The sequence below is a fragment of the Odontesthes bonariensis genome, chromosome 2, assembly GCF_027942865.1.
Source record: "Odontesthes bonariensis isolate fOdoBon6 chromosome 2, fOdoBon6.hap1, whole genome shotgun sequence".
NCBI classification, from domain to species: Eukaryota; Metazoa; Chordata; class Actinopteri; order Atheriniformes; family Atherinopsidae; genus Odontesthes; species Odontesthes bonariensis.
The window spans coordinates 37,698,523-37,717,246 of record NC_134507.1 but is presented as its reverse complement, the minus strand read 5'-3'; the positions used below and the strand labels follow the sequence as shown (position 1 = coordinate 37,717,246).

The 18,724-nt window shown below is 43.4% G+C and overlaps 3 non-coding genes and 2 pseudogenes across 3 annotated transcripts; all 5 read left to right on the top strand.

Moving 5' to 3' along the window:
* Window positions 1–5,289: 5,289 nt before the first annotated feature.
* Window positions 5,290–5,361, top strand: trnap-cgg (transfer RNA proline (anticodon CGG)). The gene has a single exon. It is a non-coding gene; the product is annotated as a tRNA-Pro (tRNA).
* A 10,340-nt stretch (window positions 5,362–15,701) lies between these two features.
* LOC142370081 (U2 spliceosomal RNA) lies at window positions 15,702–15,892 on the top strand. Its single transcript, XR_012767786.1, has one exon. It is a non-coding gene; the product is annotated as a U2 spliceosomal RNA (small nuclear RNA).
* Window positions 15,893–16,256: 364 nt separating this feature from the next.
* On the top strand, window positions 16,257–16,375 carry LOC142375561 (5S ribosomal RNA). Its single transcript, XR_012768987.1, has one exon. It is a non-coding gene; the product is annotated as a 5S ribosomal RNA (ribosomal RNA).
* A 604-nt stretch (window positions 16,376–16,979) lies between these two features.
* Window positions 16,980–17,085, top strand: LOC142372086 (U5 spliceosomal RNA; annotated as a pseudogene).
* Window positions 17,086–17,374: 289 nt separating this feature from the next.
* Window positions 17,375–17,542, top strand: LOC142370762 (U2 spliceosomal RNA; annotated as a pseudogene).
* Window positions 17,543–18,724: the final 1,182 nt, after the last annotated feature.

Here is an 18,724-nt window from a genome sequence, read left to right as displayed (position 1 = left end):
GTGTGTTCATATGTGGCTTTTTGTAGGGATATGATTATCCCATGTAAACAGATCAAGATTTACCCAAACAACAAGCCATGGGTAAATGGGACTATTAAAAGCTGTTTACAGAGGAAAAAGGCAGGCTCACAAGCAGGGTACTGCTACTGATCTACATGTAGCCACCAGAGAACTGAAAACTGAGATATCTAAAGCCAAACAAAGATATAAGTCCAAACTCAAACAAAGAATGACTGAGAATAACCTTGGCTCTGCCTGGTCCTGTATGAAAACTATAGCTGGTTTCCAGAACCAGAGTAAAAGTAACCATATATCCCTTGAAGGTTTTAAATCTGATAATGAGCTTGCAAATGCCTTGAATTGTTTTTATAACCGTTTTGATAAGTTTGATTTCAGCCAGGAAATTGGAAAACTCCAGTGCAAACTCAAAGATGGTCAGCACACCAGCATCACATGTAAAGATGTTGAAAATGTCTTCTTCAAGACAAAGGTTAATAAAAGTTATGGACCAGACAATATCTGTGGGCATGTAATTAAGACATGTGCAAAAGAGTTGAGCTCAATATTCCAGCTCATTTTTAATAAATCTCTGCAGACACAACATGTACCCAAGGTATGGAAACACGCTGTTGTGGTCCCTGTCCCGAAATGTGGCAGGCCAAGTACTTTGAACTATTTTAGACCCTTTGCCCTAACCTCAATTGTAATGAAAAATTTTGAGAAATTGATAAGGTCACACATCTTAAGGCACACTGAAAATGCATTGGACCCCATGCAGTTTGCCTACAGGCCGAACAGAGGAAATAAAGATGCTACCATCACCCTACTCCATCAGCTTCTAAAACATCTTGAAGGAAGTGGGTCACATGCACAAGTTTTATTTATTGACTTTTCATCAGCTTTTAACACCATCCAACCACACATTTTAATAAACCGTCTTCTTACACAATTTTCTTTAAGTTTTAACGTTGTTGGTTGGAATTTAGACTTTTTAATTAATAGGACACAGGAAGTCAGGGTGAATGGAGTCATGTCCAGTCAACTTTGCTCCTCCACAGGCTCGCCACAAGGGTGCGCACTCTCACCCCTCCTGTTCATCCTGTATACAAACATGTGTCAGAGTACTTTTGCTAATAGGACCATAATTAAATATGCAGATGACTCTGTCATTGTAAGCTTGCTACAGAAGAACGAACGAGGTCATGGACCAATAGTAGAAGATTTTGTACAGTGGTGTGAGGAATCATATCTTCAACTGAACATAGCAAAAACAAAGGATATGCACATTGATTTTGGAAACAATCCTAGGCATGAGGCCACCACTATGAAAGGTCAAATAGTGGAACAAGTTAAATCCTATAAATGCTTAGGGACAATCATCGACGCCAAACTAAATCTCCAGGAGAATTGTGAGGCTATATGCAAAAAAGGACAACAGCGGTTACACTGTTTGAGGAAGCTTTACCAGTTTAATGTAACAAGACCATGATGATTTTGTTTTATCACTCTTTTATTGAATCAATTATATCTTTTTCTTTAGCATCATGGTTTGGCAATATTCCCCTTACACACAAGAACCGCCTATACCAAATTGTCAAGTGGTCAAGCAAACTAATTGGGGAGACACAACTGCACCCTTCTTCCCTATACACAAGACAACTACAGCGGATAGCAATGGGTATCCTGGATGATAGCCGACACCCCTTGAATAATGAATTCCAGTACCTCCCCTCTGGACGGAGGCTGGGAGTTCCTGGTTGCAGAACCAACAGATTCAAAAACAGTTTTGTCCCAGCTGCAGTTATTCTGCTAAATAAGATGTAAGACAAATTTCCTGTGGATTATTATGTTTCCAATGCACTTGCAGGTTATGTATTTACTTGTAGCAATGCTTTTGCACTTAAATTGCATTCTAACTGCCATAGTTCTTCAATAACTGCATGAAGCCTTACGGTCATCCCACTGCAGTTCTGCTTCTTGCGTACATATATGTTGTATGTTATATGTCAGCACTGTCCTTGTATTATTTATTCTTGTGTAGCCTATATGTGTTTTTTAGATTCCATGTTTATATGTGTCATGTGTCTTGTAGCTTGTATGTAAGGACACCCATCTCTCTCTTAAACTGCAAAACCAGTTTACCTACGGGTACCAATAAAGTAAACTGAACTGAACTGAACTAAACAGAAGTTTGACTGGTTTGGATACGGTCAGGAGGATCACACTCATTGGACTCATAGAAGATCTGATTTACTTCCTTTACTTCTTCATTTGCTGTTCTGAGTGACACAGAAGACGGGATGGTGAATGAAGAACTGCAGCTAACATTCTTCACAGAGCTGGTGTGGACGGGAGAAGATGATATTCACTGTTGAGGTGAATGGAGACGGTTCTGTGTTGGATGTCATGTAAACATTCCTTTCAACACCCCGACTGATTCATTATGGAACTGCTGCCTGTGCAGAAATCAGAGCAAAGGGTTCAGTGGAACAGTTTTTCTGCACAGAAAGGTTCCTAACTGAGTTCAATAACAGGAAAAGGTCAAAAATCATGAATGTAAGGTGATGTGTTTCTGTATTTTATAGGTCAAAGTCCAGAGAGAAGAGGTGTAGGACAGCACATCGGAGTGTCTGGAAGAATAGCTCAGACTGTTTGGTGAATGTTTTCACCCTCAGAGGTTCTGGGATCAAAACTTAAGACTCAGTGAAGTTTCAGCTCCAAACACTAAAAATACAAATTGAAAAACACTCCAGAAACATCTTCAAGTGTGAAGGTGGCTTGGTGAGTTTCACAGAGACCATAGCTTGCCAGTGGTGCAACAGCTGGTTCAAATCCTGCCCGTTATCTTCAGGATAACTTTACATTCAATGGAGCAAACTCCCCATCCTTCCATTTGCTTTACATGGTTTCAGGGGGACTGGAGCCTATCTGCCACAGAAACTCATCAACATTTCAATCCAACAAGTCTGAAACTAAATGAAAAACTGCAGCCACAGATCAACGTCAGCATGATATAGTCTATGTCAAATGCAGAAACAGTCCCTGTTTCCCTTTTTGGAATTTCTCCTTTCTCAGGACAAAGTTAAATGTATGAGGACCAAAGCCAACAGTGACCTGGGACATCTCAGCAGATCCAGGATCAGCAGCTTGTCCTCTGTGGAGGAAACTTCTGTTAACAAAGCTCAGTGAGACCGCATCAACGTTTCAGTTTAATTTGACTTCCTGAAGGAGAGAAACAGCGCTGGCTGCAGCTCTGAAGAAGTCTCAACTTTATGACTGCTTATACATTCAAAGTTGGGGTGTTACACAAAAGTGGACGACCTGCACAGGACAGATAAGTTTTTCAGTCGCTAACTTGACCTCTAAAGCTGCCAGACTTTGCTTCCTGCTTCTGAAGAGTGCAGACGTGTCTCTGCTTCCTCCTGCTGCTTATTGCTTTATTTGCTTTTAAATCATTTTACTTCTTTCCACAAGTCTTGGATATAATTTTATTCTTTTTCTTTTAATGTCAGACAATATTTTCATGCCTTTCAGGTGTGGCGGATAAATACTACAAATTAAATGATACCATCACAGACTCTGTGGTATTTAGTAAATATAATAATAAACTTGAATCCACTGTGTACTTGTATGTAACTTTATTAGCAGCGTCCTCCTGACATCCTCTCTGGTCGCTATGGTAACGCTGAAACATGTCTTCAAAATGCAGCTTTCTTTTTCTTAGCCTCTTCTTCCGTCTCCTCAGTGGGAAGAAGCTTTCCAAACACGCCTGTTTTTGACTCATTTTGCTCGGTTCGTGGGTTTAATATCAGCGTTGATGTGACTGAGACGAGAGAGCGAGTCAAGAACAGACGGATGGAACAGAGAGAATTCGGTCATTTTTCCAAATAATGTGGCTCTTTGTGGTAACACAGTAAAAAATGCGGCTCTGACCGGTTGGCCACCCCTGCTTTAGGTGTTCTTGTGGGAGGTGTGAGCCAATGCCAGTAGTAGATGAGTCGGTGTGCTGCCGCGAACAGTCTAAAGTGTGCGAGAGGAGAGAGGAGGAGGGAGCAGACGTTCCGGAGCATACGTCATTTTTATGTTGGAACGTTGGCGGGACACTGGCCTGTGGATTTCAGTGGCGTGCGTTCAAATTTCGAAAATAACAGAGAACCGAGCATATTTATCACAAAAATGTATTTCAACTCGATAATAATAGTTATTTCAGACTAAACAAAAAAAAAAGTCGTCTCCAGGTGTCATGAGGTCTTTAATGTTGGCCTGTTGGGAATTTGATATACGTGGCTGAGATGCGATTAATTCTGCCCCACGTGGCTGGCATGGCTCGGGTCAGGGTAGACTGGCACAGTCCCAATCGGTTGGCCAGCTCCCTCTGGAATGCCCCGGTTGGAACTCCAGTGTGCACATCACCTCTGGAATGCTCCGGTTGGAACCCCAGTGTGCACATCACCTCTGGAATGCCCCGGTTGGAACCCCAGTGTGCACATCACCTCTGGAATGCTCCGGTTGGAACCCCAGTGTGCACATCACCTCTGGAATGCTCCGGTTGGAACCCCAGTGTGCACATCACCTCTGGAATGCTCCGGTTGGAACCCCAGTGTGCACATCACCTCTGGAATGCCCCGGTTGGAACCCCAGTGTGCACATCACCTGTGGGCACAGGCAGCGCATGCCTCCTCGCTGTGTTGCGCTCCAACGCCGGCCGCAGCTCTGCGCACAGTTCCAGGAGGATTTCCCTCAAAACGGCTGATGAGTCAGTCGCCATCATGTGCCAGCTAATCCTCTCTGTTGTAGTGAACACACGCTCTCTTCGAATTGCACCATTTGCAAAGTCTTCTAATTTAAGCAGCCATTGTTTTTAATGGTATGCATTGCACCACTTTGCGCTGTTTTTATGTCCGCTCGTGTAATTGCAGACACATGGGTGTGTTAATAGTTTATCAGTATTAATTGTTCATGTGTCTCAGGTGTGCACATCACTGTCTGAGCACTAATTGTTTTTACATTTATTTATTATAACAGTGTCCCAACATCACCTTAGGTGTCGCCAAAGAATCAACAGCTGTAGAAAAGTGCGTACGCCAGCCCTGAAGCTGCCGTGAGGCACCGCACATTTCCACGGTCTTTTCGTTCTTGATCTGATCGTTGACGTGAAAACGTGCGCCACTATTTTGTGCGTACGCACCCTTTGTACATGAGGCCCCTGATGTCTATGTATGCACGCCACAGATTCCATGGCTACGTCAGCTGACCCCGATCTCATGAAACGTAAAATGTCGACCTTCTGGCTCGTTGGTCTAGGGGTATGATTCTCGCTTCGGGTGCGAGAGGTCCCGGGTTCAAATCCCGGACGAGCCCTCCTACTTTAAGAAACCTACACGGAAAGCTTGATGGCTAACTTTGGGTACCTTCCTTGATCTCACCCAAATTGTTCATTAAGAGTGCTGATAACAATTGCAAAAATGTCCTGTCTTACTATATTGTTTGGAGCTGTAGCAGTTGGCTCTCCCTTCACTCAACATGAGTGAAGTTATTGAGGACATAGACTGAACATCCCCAACATTAAAGGAGTCTTGGCCCTGTGGTGAAGTGGTGGTTGATTGACGCTGTGACGCTTTGCTTTGCAGTAAGACGTGTTGCATCACTTCCTGTTACCTTGCTTGTGCACTGTGGAATTTCTTGCTCCTCTTGGACTACTGATAATCATTTTATTTCTACCTATAACTTACACAATTTTGCATAGTTAACTCTATAGCTTACCGTTCTTTTCTAACACACTCCTACAGATCTTTAATCTTTATTCTCACTTTTTAGCGGTGTGTCTGGTTCTATAGCTTAGCATGGCTACCAGTTCTCTCCCTCCATCTCCTGCTTTCACCCTCTCCGTGTGTCAGATGTTTAGTTACTCCTCTGCCTCCTTTAGCGATAATGCTACATGTAACAAATGTAGTCTTTTTGTAGTTTTGGAGGCGAGGTTATCTGAATTGGAAGCTCGGCTCTGCACTGTTGAAAATCAACCGATAGCGAGCCAGGTCCCTTTAGCCAGTGTGGAGCCACCTAGCGTAGCTAGCTCAATTAGCCTCCCCCTAGCAGAACCTGAGCAGCCAGGATTACATCGTGGCTGGGTGACTGTCAGGAAGAGGCGTAGCTCTAAAGTAAAGCCCGTTGTTCACCATCGACCTGTCCACGCTTCAAATAGATTTTCCCCACTCAGCGACACACCCGCTGAGGACAAAACCCTGGTAACTGGCAGCTCCATAGTCAGAAACGTGGCATTAGAGACACCAGCGGCCATAGTCAAATGCATTCCAGGGGCCAGAGCGGGCGACATAGAATCCTATTTAAAACTGCTGGCTAAGGATAAACGTAAATATGGTAAAATAGTTATTCACGTCGGCGTTAATGACGCCCGGTTACGCCAATCGGAGGTCACTAAAATTAATGTTGCATCGGTGTGTAATTTTGCCCAAACAATGTGGGACTCCGTAGTTTTCTCTGGACCCCTGCCAAATCTGACCAGTGATGACATGTTTAGTCGCATGTCGTCCTACAATCGCTGGTTGTCTAGATGGTGTCCAGCAAACAACGTGGGCAACAGAGATAATTGGCAATCTTTCTGGAGAAAACCTGGAGAGACGGCATGCATCCCACTTTGGAAGGAGTGGGACTTTCCTGTTCCTGCACCACCGTTGACATAAAAGAAAAACTGCTCTGGATTTAGGCCACACACAAGTTTAATGCAGCAGTCTCTGATAGCATGGAACACACAGGCCTGCTCAGTGGCGGCTCCTGACATTTTTTTTAGGTAGTGCAATTTCCAGTCTGTGAAAGCTGCATCAGAGTGAGCTGTGCAATGCTGAACTGATTGCACTGATGCAAACCTGTTATGTTCCCACACAGGAAATAAAATGTCCAATCATCCAGAAACTCCTTGTCTTCCTTAAATAAACACAACGCAGAGTCGAGGGGTTATTTGGTCTGCCAAATAACCAAAGTGACTGCAATTTCCCCCGTTATGTCCATAAGTACCATCAAAGTCCATAGGACTGAGGTATATTTGTCTAGGTAGCATAATTTATTGTAATGATTTTAAATCATTTTTTGTTATTTTTTGCATAATTTGCCAATCAGTTAATATTACACCTTAACCATTATTTATTTATTTTCCTCATATTGTTCCAGGATTCTATGAAATAAGTAAACACATAAGCTCTTAATGATAATATTCATTCAATTTTCATTCTAAAGAATGTAATTAAAATGACAGCATATAAATCCAAGTCAAGTGTTTATTGAAGTTTTGGAAAATATGACTTAGAAAAGCATAACCAGTTGTCAAACATGGTTAAGTGCAGCTTACTTATGTGAGATTTCTCTCTTTTTTAAATGTAATACTGCACCGTTAACAATGAATGTGTCATTATACATTCTGCTATCATTGTCAACATTATATAAAAGATTTAAATCATTACAAGTCAATGATTGAGCACAAAAGGGTAAGTTATACTACCTGGAAAAATAGCAGGGTTGGTGGAGCCCTGGGTTTCATCTTTGCCTCGCAAGGCGAGCCCGAAAATCCCGCAAAATTCTTCCAAACTTCCTTCTCCGCATCAGTACGACGACTAAAGGGCACTTCTGTCAGAAACACTAACGTATTGTTTCACTCGACACTCGCCATCTTCTTCATAGAATGTTTTTTTTTTTTCTTTATTGAAAACCACAATGTTACAACAACAAGTAGAATGTTCATGGTCCCGCGCAACAGACATATGACGAAAGCACGTTGTGCGTCGTTTGTGCGAGCACATAAACCCTCATAGAGAATGCATTGGGAGCAGGATTTTTGAAAAAAACCGAGGTCCCATTCATGTCAATGGGAACTTCCTGGTGCAAATTCGACCCTGACAGAAATCGCACAAAATGGGCGTAGCAACACCAGGCGGGACCTTAATCTGATTGGACAATGACATATACAACCAGTTTGCCTAGTAGATCAGTCCCACTTTAGCAACTAGATTAAAAAAAAAAAAAACTCCGTGTTTGGTAGTGCGTCGCACAATTCGCCCCTATGGAGGAGCCGCCACTGGGCCTGCTTCTGCACAGCTGGATCCACAGCTGGGGGTTCTCTGATGGCTCTCATTTCTGTCACAGCAGCAGACTGAGGACAATAGTCGGGCACATTTTCCTGCTCATCGTCTGGCTCTCTTTGCTGCAGCTCATCATCACAACTTCAGATTCAGGAGCCAGATTACACCATTCATCCATCACATGCTCTCTGCTCTCCTCAAACTCTACAAGTGCATTCTCAATCTCCTCAGTGTGATTCTCATATTAGTCTCTGTGTGTTTGTATAATGCTTTTCACGCTCTCAGGACGGTTTGAGCCTGGGAGCTGCACCCAGCCAGAGTTGTACAAAGACTCGTAGGTTGGAAGATGGGCACTTGGTATTTCATACTCGGATCGGTGAGGAAGGTACAGTCTCAGTAATCTGGCATAAAACTGCTCGGGCTGTTTCTCCTTGGAACATTGGTAATATCTGATGACAGAGGGCTTATCATTTTTCCGCCTTTGGACAAATCCCAGCTCATTCAGAAGTGGTGAAACACCATCACGCTTTGAGTGGTCTGCACTGACAAACCTGCAGCTAGCAGCAAAATCAGCCGAGCACATCTCCTCATACTCTGGGGTCTCGGGTCTGGCTTTGTATTTGTCACTCAAACTCGTCATCCAGACATTACGAGACTCTGACGGGGTGTCCTCCAAGAATGACATGGGGCGACTCATTTTCACTGGACTGTCATCAGTAGGAATGAACACAACACTGCGTGAGCACTTCTTCATCTTTATTCCACATGCATGAGTCACACACTCCTGAGCACTGATCTCTCTCTTTCTGGAGTAAGCCTGCATGACAGCTCTCATCTCATCACACTCATTAACTCTGTCCATGTTGGAATTCTCCATGACAGTTTGCAGGTACTCTGACAGACCACTTTCCTTCTTTGGGATGTATTTAGTCAGATACTGTACACACGAGTAAGCAGCTGCCCTGCAGTGAACATCATGTGCTGATTGGCTGCTTTATCTGTCAATCACTGACACTGCCCACAGGAACAGGACAGTATATTCAGCAATAAGGTAATACTTTCTGCTGACATGGCAGACTCGCTTTAACTGGAAACACTTGAGATATTTATATTACATTTACATTATATTACAACAACAGATATTTAGATATAAATGTATGTTTATCTGTCAAGTGATGACTGTGCACATTTGTGAAAGTTAAGCAGTTATAGAAGTTTGTTGAAATTTTGTTAATAGTACAAAAAAATTTGTAACTTACAATGAAATCAAGTGACAGGTTTAGGATTATTACAACTTCCATCTTTCAAAGTGTTTTTCACCTGAAATCCTGTCAATTTTAGCCCTGTTATATGTAACCTGGACGTCTTGTAGCTGTTGTACTGTTATTTAAGAGTCGTAACCTTTAATTTTAATCACAATAACATGGTGTGTTAGACTTTACATTACATTACATTACTGTAGACTTAAATGTTATAAAATGTAATCTCAGTGTGGCGAACCGAGCTCAATGGGAATATAAGCTGACAGTTAAAACCCGACAACGCCACCCTGGGAATTTCACCCAGGGAACTAACTTAAAAATAAATTAAACAAAAATGTGATATGATGCTGCAGTTGCAATCCCAAAATCAAAGACACTCAGGTCCGTTTTACCCCAAGCAGTAGACGTGTTCCAATATGAAAAATATTTTATTAAAACAGATATGGTTTAAAAACAAGTTAAAAACAATGAGGAAATGGCTGTAATAATAATGCTAAGGCTTAACAGTGGGGGAGGCAGGTTAGGAGGAAGACATCACCCCACAGCACACATGTCACACTCTCACTCACAATCACAATCACACGGTGGTGCAGCCCAAACCCAAATGTGCAACACATGCAACCACACTAGGGAGACTCTGCCACCAGAAGGACCCTGATCCCCACCACTGGAAGCTCTGCAGCGCCTGAAATAAGAATTAATTTTAAAAAAAAAGAAGTTTATGTAAAAAAAGGAAATTTAAACAATATATTTACAGTTTTAACACAAGACATAAAATAAACAATGAATCAATTAAGCATCAGCGGCGTCCTCCGTTATCAAACAATGATACGAATTGATCAACCAGAGGCTGCGTAAAATCCAGGTCACAGAAATGAAACTTAAAGGCAAAGCAGCAGCGTTCCTGCAGTTTGGAGCCAGTCTAGAATCCTGGGCATAAATTAAACGTATTACTAAACGATTGCAGTAATTGGACGTTCTGGGATGCAGATTTTACATACCAATCAGGCAGGTGATCCAAGCAAGCGGCAGCGTGAGGCTTATCCACCTTTGGAAACGAGCGCATCTACCTAAGGCAAAACCACCTGCTTCATATACATCCAACCAAGACTGATGACATGTGAGAATCAAACTTACTGGGAACGTTCCAGACACACGGGAGGTCACAGAGGGAGACGATCTATCCGAGTGACAACAGTACATGGGCGGATGGCACTCAACACCCGAGCTCAATCGTAAAACATGAATCACCATCTAGCGTTTATAACTAGGATGGTGAGACCTGATTGGTCAATAATCTCAACAAGCCGGAAACTCATGGGCATTTCCTGCCACATCAGTAAGAGACATTATTAAAACTTTAATCAGAGTTCCCCAAAATGACTAATACGGTGCATGATTCTATCCTAAGTTCAATGGATACAGTCAAATTTGCATGAGCTATATACTGACCGAGGGATCGGACCTGTCCTGCATAATGTTAATCTCCCCCTTTTGTGTAAACGGCAGAGCAGAGCCTTCCGTTATCAGGCCCCTCTCTGTGGAACCAGCTGCCAGTTTGGCTTCAGGAAGCAGACACCCTCTCTACTTTTAAGATCAGGCTTAAAACTTTCCTTTCTGATGAAGCTTATAGTTAGGGATGGCTCAGCTGAGCCTGAAACATCCCATAGTTCTGCTGCTGTAGGCCCAGCCTGCTGGGGGAGCTCCCATGATGCACCTCTCCTCTCCATGTACATGTGACATCATTGTTGTCATTAACTTGTTCCTCTCTCTCAGCAGGTGTCCCTGGCCTGGTGTTACGCTGCTTGTTGTCCCCTCTTTTCTGTCCTCTCAGCCCCAGCTGCTCCAGGCAGATGGCCGCCCTTCCTGGTTCTGGTTCTGATGGAGCTTTCTTCCTGTTAAAACTCAGTTTTTTCTTCCCACACTTCTGTGCGTGCTCGGGATTGAACAGAAGTTACGGTGCATTTTGTAGGATTCCTTAGCTAAGCTGCTTCTTTTAATTGTGTCTGTGTTAATAAAACTGAACTGAAATGACAAATAAATGAACATGTGCATCTGTACTGTTATATGTTACGTTAAAACAGAGTACTGAAATATATCTTTATTGAATAGATGAATAAATCTGAAGTCTGATTCTGTCCAGGGTTTCTTCCAGGTGTCCTCCCTCTGTCACCATCTCACATCTGAAATTCCTCTCAGTATATTTCAGAGCTGAGCCTTGGTTGGGAGAGTTTTTATCTTCACTTCATCTTCACAGACTATATTACCACAGCAATACAACTGAGCCAAATGCTGGATTTAAATTCATTTTTATTAGATTTTCAAAGAAACGTCATTAATAAAAACAGAACATAAAACAATATTAACTATGTGTAAACTATATACATATATATGAAATGTATTCTGCCAGAGGGCAGGGTCTTTCCACTGCCTCAATGTTAATGATTTTGTTCCCAATATATTTTATATTTAGAAAGACTTCACCCTTTTCCAGGGCTCCCACAAGTCCTGGGAAATATAAAAGACTTCGGTGCTGGACATGAGGAGCTCCAGCACCCCCCCTTGTGCTGCTCTCCATCACGCCCATCACCTCCACTCCAGCTGCCTCATCAGTCACAATCAGCACCTGCCAAAACAAACAGCACTTATGTCCCATAATACCTTGCAGCTAGATATTAAACCCCTTTCTTACTCCTTGTTTATTTCTTTAATCTCTTTCTCAATTGTGTCAGATCATTTGCCATTTTATGTCTGTATAATATTCACTAGATTGCCAAAAGTATTCACTCACTCATCCAGATAATTAAATTCAGGTGTTCCCATCACTTCCATGGCCACAGGTGTAGAAATTCAAGCCCCTCGGCATGCAGACTGCTTCTACAAACATCTGTGAAAGAATGGCTCGCTCTCAGGAGCTCAGTGGATTCCAGCGTGGTGCCATGATAGGATGCCACCTGTGCAACAAGTCCAGTGGAGACATTTCCTCGCTCCTAAATGTCCCACAGTCAGCTGTCAGTGGTGTTAGAACAAAGTGGAAGCGACTGGGAACGCCAGCAGCTCAGCCACCAAGTGGTCGGCCACGTAAAATGACAGAGCGGGGTTTGGAGGTCTGTAGCAATGGACTCTGCAGAAGGTTGGCGACCTTTCTGCAGAGTCAATTGCTGCAGACCTCCAAACTTCATGTGGCCTTTTACATGTTTAAACCAGAGAAAACAACTCCTTGTATGTGCCTACCGACTTGGCAAATAAAGCTCATTCTGATTCTGATTAGAATGTGTTTTTAGATTAGATGAATTAGAATGCTTTTTACTTCTACATTGCTGTAGGGTGTTGTGTGCAGGAAGTCCCCTCCTGCATCCATGTTGGACTTTAAGTGGGTAATCCTGCACTGGCTGCCGAGGTCCAGCTCCTGGACTGCAGCTTCCCGCCACAGCGTGAGGGAGGCAGAAGCTTTATCCTGTACAGAACACAGTATGAGATGTCAGAACTATAAAGGCACCAGAGATTACTCTGTAATGTGCAGCCTACAAGTGACCACAGTAAACATATAAACAACCAGCGCCACAGAAAGAGACAGTTAGCACACTCCCATAGACTACTAAGGTACTCACAGAATATGAAAGTTATCTTATTTTATCTTCCCTTATCTAGAAACCACAGAGGTTGTCCCTCCTCTCCAATCCTCCCGTTCTCTGGTCTTACCTGCTGCAGCTTCACCTCACGCAGCGGGACCTCCTCTCTCCCACTGCGGACCTTTTTCACAGCTGAGAGCTAAATAAGAACAAGTTCAATCACTTAGTGATCTAATTAGACCTAAACATGTCATTGCAACAGCTTTTCTGTAATAAAACATTTCAAATACTGGTAGGCATTACTTTGTCTACCTAAAATGTTTGTATCTCTGAATTACAATTAAGCACGGTCATTTATCTGAGTGTATTAGTGTGTTCTTCTGATGAAGACAAATCAACATACCTGAACAACTTTGCCCTCCAGTGTGAGGAGGCCCTTTGTCCCCTTCACATTCTTTATAGTTGTGTGTAGGGACGGGGGACAGAGGAGGGCTTTCCTGCAAAAGGGGTCCATCCTGCAAACCTTGCAGCACCAACCCCGCTCCATGCTGTCAGAGGTGGAGAAGATCATTAGGCTTTCCCTGGCCCTGCCCATATCTGTCACAGCATCTGAGCGCTCTTTCTCAGCCTGAAAACCTGGCTGCGCAGCACCATGACGCAGGAGAGACTAACACATTTGGCCATTATGAACACTCACAGTGACCTTATGGATAAATTGGCTTAAACAATTTATCAAGAACACATCTTCAATTTGGAACTTCATACCGAATTTAATTTTCTCTAAATTAGGAGGCCTAAATTTCTTTTTACTTTGTAATTATAATGTTGAAAAAATCCCCTCAAAACTATCCTACTTTCATAAACAGATGCTTCTTTCTTGGTGATTGATCTACAAACATAATTTTCCCCCACATAGATACTACATATGGAGCAATATTGGTATGAAGTTCCAAATTTAAAATGGGTTCTTGATAAGTTGTTGCCAATTGCCAATTTATTTTGAAAATATTAATACCATCTCAAACCAACTTGATTATGTGTCGCACACGGAGCAAGACACCTGAGCTCAGCCACTCTGCTGGGAAATAATATGGGCACGGAGCGCAAAAAGAGCGAGATGAGGAGGTAACTGGGCTATATAGTCCATCCCACCTGCAGTCAATGGCTATTTACCCTTATTGCGGTGTGCAATTAGGGCCGTCATGACTCATAGGGTGCGAAAGCATCTATGTTACTACACCAGCCTTCACCATTTCCCCAAGGAAAGACAGCGCCAGTGCATTATGAACCTCATTTATCCTCCTCTCTGCATCAAACACATTCATGCTGCCTTAACTGAAAACCGTCATTTCCACGTTGCAAATTTGAAAGTCAGGCCAAAATGCCATCGCTGTCAATTTGGGGAAAACGGAAAACTCATGCTACAACATTTCAAATGTGAGACTTTCAAAGTAATTAGGCTTTGGAACTGTTCAAAGGTTTTAAGATAATCACAGGACTATGGTGGGAAACCGCCCAAACTCGCCTTAACCATGGCCTGAACAGGCTAACGTTATGCCTGTTTGGTTCGTTAGCTAGCTAACTAATGCTAACGTTAGCTAGTGAACGCTAACAGTCAGAGCAGTAATTAAAACATATTAACAAACATACTTGCTTGATAACTTACCTTATTTATTCTTCTTCAAAAGAATTAAAAAAACTGGACTCAGCAGGCTGCCCTCAGTGCCCCGGCCTGTGTGCTGGACTGCTGCGTTGCTGACATAGACCTAATATACTTTGCTGAGCGGGAGACACTGAATGTGGCATGCATGCACACTTCTTCTTCTTTGAATGCGCAGTGGGAGTGAGACTGTGTTGCTACTTATTGTTGAATGAGCTTCACTCTAAATAAAGTCATCTTCCCTCTAAACACTAAGTTTTTTGCATTTTTCACCATGCAACTAACTTTTACTTCATAAAAATCAGTCATAAGTGCATATGGTAATTAACCTAGTAAAGTTAAGGAATGTATGTATGTCAGGGCAGCTATTGGACTTTACAGTGAAGATGTATTGTATATAGATAATCCATGAGCCTAGTCAAGCGGTGAAGTTGTAAAGCAATGAGATTGCTGAGATTTTCTCATGAGAATGAGAAAAAAGTGATCAGAGCTTCATCCTCTGTGGCTGGTTGACTGTTAGAGCTTCCAGCTGCCTCTAACTCCCACACCTCAAAAAACAAATGTCCCTTACAGGGTAGACATCTCAGGTGATGGTCTGACTGGGGTGGTTTATATAATCTATGTGTAGAAGTGTTTGTGTTCTACCACCCAGGTATAGACAATAGTGATCCCTCAGCTACTATTTATAACACTCTAATGCTCTCTCCTTCACAGTGACGGTGCTGCTGTCAACACAAATAATTATTAACTTCCCATCACAGAAATGGATGTTAATGACATGATTTTTATCCATAAGGACAATTCTTTCCAATTCTAAAAAAAAATACAGTTATATTTACTTCTGCGTCCTGCATGTCTTTTGTTGAAACATCTGACAATCACCCTGTGACACACACACACACACAGACACACAGACACGAGGAAGTTAACCAGCTTGGGCTGCTGCTGATTGGTTGGCAGACACCTCTGTTTCTATTGGCTCTCAGTCTCCATGTTTCTGATCCTGGACCTGCTGAGATGTCCCAGGCCATTGTTGGCTTTGATCCTCATACGTTTAACTTTGTCCTGAGCGGGCGGGAGTGCAAAGTTGTACCATCTGAAACGGCTGAAGAGTGCAGCGGCTTCTCGGCCTTTTGGCTAAGATCAAGTGTAGTATCTGTTCTTATCAGTTTAATATCTGATACGTCCTCTATATGAGGACTACATATTAAATGGATTTTTAGGCACAGGGGTTGAAAAAGGGGCTTGCTCCGTTCACTCCACGCATCGACCCGGTACTGCAGTGCCGCCGGGAACGGTGCACTCTTCCCAACTCTTGTGAAATAACAAAACCAGCGGTACATGGTGGTAGTTTCAGGGAGCCGTTGTATTCTGACTTCTAAAATAGGACTATAATCTTTAGAAAAGACGCAGTTTATGAGCACGTCGTGGGACTGAGCTTCCCTGGTTTCTCTGTATGACCATGAACACCAAACTACACACAGAGAACAGAGGAGCTTGACAGACACACACTAAGTTATCTGAGAGTCCCATTTTCAGCTGCAGAGAACAATCACATCAGGGAAGTCGACGTGCAGGCTCAACATCAGCCTCTCAAGCCAACTCTCTGGTGAAATAGGGGAAACGTATGGTTCCAGCACCTATGTAACACATATTTGTCACAGGGACTGTGGCTTACGGCCACACCGCCCTGAACACGCCCGATCTCGTCCGAACTCGGAAGCCAAGCAGGGTCGGGCCAGGTTAGTACTTGGATGGGAGACCGCTTGGGAATACCAGGTGCTGTAAGCATTTTTCTCTCTTCTCTCTACATGTCTTTTGTTGAAACATCTGATGATCACCCTGTGATCCATCTTGCTGATCCTGGATCTGCTAAGGTGTCCCAGGTCATGGTTGCCTTTGATCCTCATACATTTAACTTTGTCCTGACAAAGGAGCAGTTCCAAAAAGTCAAACAGGGACTGCCTTTGCATTTGACGCAGTCAAACTGCATGCGCCTGGAGAAGCCAAAAGGCTTACAGCACCTGGTATTCCCAGGCGGTCTCCCCATCCAAGTACTAACCAGGCCCGACTCTGCTTAGCTTCTGAGATAAAACTCTGGCTTTTAGTCTGCGAAAAGAGAGTGAAAGTGAACTCCACTTTGAGATGGCTCTGGGATTGGGCCGACTGGGAGAATTGCTTGAAAAAAAGCTCTACACCCAATGAGCGGTCAGAACAAAGCCTCAAGACCCCTAGTCTTTTGCACAGAGTAAAAGACAAAGCAGCCATTGAATAGGGCCCGATTGTTCCTACCTGGTCGGCCGAGGAGCCAGCGTCTCAACCAAGCAAAGCTCACCGTGGGGAAGGTGGCTATACCAACTAGCCTGATGCACTGCTCCCGCAGTGTCAAATTCTCGTACTCTGGTTTCTCTTCATAACGTACAAGTCTTTCGCCTTTTACTAAAGACTTCCGTGGAGAGCAGCATTAATGAGTTGTTTCTATTTTTGGAAGGCTTTAGCTTTGCTGGTGAAGCCCATTCTGTTTGTGCAAAGGAAATCTTCTTGCTGTGCCAAGTGACTTCTCGGAGTAGAGTCACCTTATTTGTTGAGACCGTGCCCATGTTCAAAGCTTGAATGGTGCTCAGTGGAGCGGGCGGGAGTGCAAAGTTGTACCATCTGAAACGGCTGAAGAGTGCTCACTGCAGCGGGTGGGCGGAGGTGCAAAGTGACGCTTTGTAGGCAAAAAAAGAGCACCGCCACAAGTGCGCATTGTGCCAGGAAGGGCGCTCGGACGTGAAACAGTGGAGGGTTATCGCTTCTCGGCCTTTTGGCTAAGATCAAGTGTAGTAAGATCAAGACTGCGATCGCCTCCTTTGGGTGGACTATTTTATGCCTTTTCGGCATTAAATTTTTCTCGCTTTGGAGGTTCTTTTTTGCGTTCAATCAAAGTATTCCAAGTCGTTTGTAGTTGGAGTCCTTTGTCTTTAAATTTTCTTGTATTACCCTTTTTTTTTTTTTTTCCAGGTTTTTGCTTTTTGAACGAGTTTCAGCTGAAACAGGGTCGGTGTCGGTGTTCCATTTTTTTAGAGGAAGGTAAGTATCCATTTTTAGTACCTTTTAATCCACTTTTTACTCTTTTATTGGGCTTTTAGTGTGATATTTATTTTTGTTCTTTTAAGTATTTTATTTAAAAACTGTTTGTGGTGCCTCCATCATGTCGGCAAACTATGCTGGCATGAGGAGGCACCACAGCGCTAGATTTTTATTTAAAGAAAAAGAAGGAAAGCTTTTAGAGATGTCCAGATTGGACTTCTCTCGGAAGCTAATTCAAAACATATTAAACTTCAAGCCAGACGATTTGAATTGCATCCTGTCATTGCCTTTTAACAAAGGTTTCGATGTAAGTTTTCGCACTGCAGCTTTGCTGCAGGAGTTTTGGATGAGATTTGGTAATGTGCAAGCCCAGTTTTCTGCGTTTACTGTTGAGAAACTTACTGACAATACTCTGAAGACAGTAATTGTCAGAATGTTCAATGAAATGGTGAACGCAGAAGATATCTGTATATGGTTGGGAAGATTCTGCACTGTTAAAGGCCAGGCAATGAAGGTGAGGGATGTCGACGGCATCTGGAACTGCGCCTGGAGGGTCCCCATCCAACAATGGCAAGACCCCCAGGGCTTCCAGGGCCTGAAACATCTCCCATCAATGATTGTCTTGGGAGAAAACAGAGGCTACATCCACTACCAGGGACAGCCCAAACTCTGCCGCAAGTGTGGGGAGCACGGGCACCTGGTGGAGGCCTGCACGAAGGTGTTTTGTGGCAAATGTAGAGGAATCGGTCACACCTTCGAAGAGTGTACTCATGGCAGAAAGTGCAATCTCTGTGGAGAATCAAACCACCTCTTCAGAGATTGCCCAAAATCCTTTGCCAACAAATTGAAATCCAAAAAAACGCGGGAAGGAAATGGAGGGCAGACCGAGGCAGTTAACGAGCTACTTGAAACAGCTGGGCTGGAAAATTCAAACTTCCCGCCAAAATCCCTGAATGGTGGACAGCAGTCAGGTGAGGCCGAGGAGGGGGAGGGGCCTGCTACACCCCCACCAATGGAGAGTTCTGGAGAGGAGGAGGAGGTGCAGGCAGAAGGCGGAGCTAGTTCAGA